The sequence below is a fragment of the Sycon ciliatum genome, chromosome 3, assembly GCF_964019385.1.
Source record: "Sycon ciliatum chromosome 3, ocSycCili1.1, whole genome shotgun sequence".
NCBI lineage: Eukaryota > Metazoa > Porifera > Calcarea > Leucosolenida > Sycettidae > Sycon > Sycon ciliatum.
Genome location: NC_088645.1, coordinates 20,771,158 through 20,773,304, shown reverse-complemented (window position 1 = coordinate 20,773,304; position 2,147 = coordinate 20,771,158). Strand labels below are relative to the sequence as shown.

Sequence of the window (2,147 nt, the reverse complement as noted above, 5' to 3'; positions counted from 1 at the left end):
TCTGCTTTTACAGTACATTGTCTGCACTTGACATCATGACTGCAGACAGTGGCCGACAGACCACAGCATAATAACCATGGTGACATGCGAAGGACACACACCCACACCCCACCCACCCACATACTTTGCATGCATGTGCAATGCTGTGCATGATGCATTCCCAGTGCAAAACGTGCATACTCATATTCTCACAGTGATACATGTAGTGCAGTTATGTTCCAGTAGTTCTCTCAGGTCTCGAGCCCCTTGCCTCCCCCCCCCCCCCCCCGACCATAGCAATGGGGGGGGGGGGGGGGGGGGGAGGTGATATGCATTATTATTTTGACCCAGCCTATTAAATTCGAACAGTCGTGCTAGTACAGCGAAACTTCATTATAACGTACCACCAGGGGACATGAAAATCTGCAGCTTATACTTGAAATTAGCTGAGCTACATCATGTATGTATGTATGTATGTATGTATGTATGTATGTATGTATGTATGTATGTATGTATGTATGTATGTATGTATGTATGTACACTGTATATCCATGTCAAATGACTGGAACAGGACAGGCAGAGATCTAGAGACCGGGAAAAGACAGTACTTGTAAATACTATAGCATCCAAATCATTCGGATAAAAAGAAGCCTTGACCAGGCGGATGTTGGGCGTTCAATCAAATGGGATCTTGCTGCATTGCAGGAGTCCAGTGAAAGCAGAAGAAGAAGAAGAAGAAGAAGAAGAAGAAGAAGAAGAAGAAGAAGAAGAAGAAGAAGAAGAAGAAGAAGAAGAAGAAGAAGAAGAAGAAGAAGAAGAAGAAGAAGAAGAAGAAGAAGAAGAAGAAGAAGAAGAAGAAGAAGAAGAAGAAGAAGAAGAAGAAGAAGAAGAAGAAGAAGAAGAAGAAGAAGAAGAAGAAGAAGAAGAAGAAGAAGAAGAAGAAGAAGAAGAAGAAGAAGAAGAAGAAGAAGAAGAAGAAGAAGAAGAAGAAGAAGAAGAAGAAGAAGAAGAAAAACAGAACGTCCAGTCTCATCGATTTCAGCCATTGAAACAAATTGCCTTGCCAGAAAAGAGTTACAGCTTTCGTCTACATCAGGGAGTCGTACGAGTCGTACCCAAACCTGGCTGGGTACGACTCCCTGGTGTACACGAAGTACATGAAAAGAAACAAAAAAAAGAGAGAGCAAACCAATAAGAAAGAAAGAAAAGGAGGAGCTGAAAAGCAACAGTACCTTATTGGTAACTTATCGGTAGGGTTATCAGTGGAGGGTTGGCGTCATGATCACCTGCTCAATCAGCAGTACCAAAGACAGCAAGAAGCAGTGAGCACTGCAGTGTCCCAGTTCAAGTACTCTGGGTCTGCAGTGAGTACTACAGTGTCCCAGCTCCCTCAGGGGTCTGCAGTGAGCGGACCTCCTAGGCAGAGAGAGAGACACACACAGCGCACGTGGCGACATGACAGAGGACCGTTTGAAGGACCCGAGTGGCCGGCACATCCACCCTGGAACAGCGAACAAAATGGCCAGTGCAGAGAGCCTGCTGTGCGCACGGTCGCTCCGTGATGGCTGGAACTCACCAGGTAAGTATCAACACACACGCACGCACGCACACACCCACACACACACACACACACACACACACACACACACACACATACTAACGCTGCTACGGAGTGACGGTGTCAAAAGGCCACCAGCGCCAACCAGCGGGCTATGGAGTTGGTCAAGGACACACACGCACACTAAAATGTTACGGTGTCAAGTGTCCAGCCACGCCAACCAGCAGGCTATGGGGCTGGTCAACAACACATGTAGGTACCCAGGTGGAGAGCAAGGCATCTATCTACCCATCACGCTCACAGCCAGCCTTCACGCTGTGCCACTTTCCCAGCCAGGCACAGACTGCAGGGTACGCGTGTACTCCACCACGCCGCAGCTACGTCTTTTAACGAGACGGTCTGCAGCTAAACATATCTCTCTTCTAAACTAGCACCACCACCACCAGGCCAAGGGGGCACTCATGACTGTGTGCGACGCCACCACCAGGCCAAGTGGGCACTCATGACTGTGTGCGACGCCACCACCAGGCCAAGTGGGTACTCATGACTGTGTGCGACGCCACCACCAGGCCAAGGGGGTACTCATGACTGTGTGCGACGCCACCACCAG

At 48.6% G+C, this 2,147-nt stretch overlaps 1 protein-coding gene across 1 annotated transcript in view; it reads right to left on the bottom strand.

Annotated features, from left to right (window-relative positions):
- Window positions 1-869: 869 nt before the first annotated feature.
- LOC135811701 (uncharacterized) overlaps window positions 870-2,147 on the bottom strand; it is a 36,574-nt gene continuing 35,296 nt past the window's right edge. The window contains exon 15 of the mRNA XM_065324938.1: window positions 870-2,147. This exon is cut by the window's right edge and continues 182 nt beyond it. The gene's annotated coding sequence lies outside the window, so the exon portion shown is untranslated.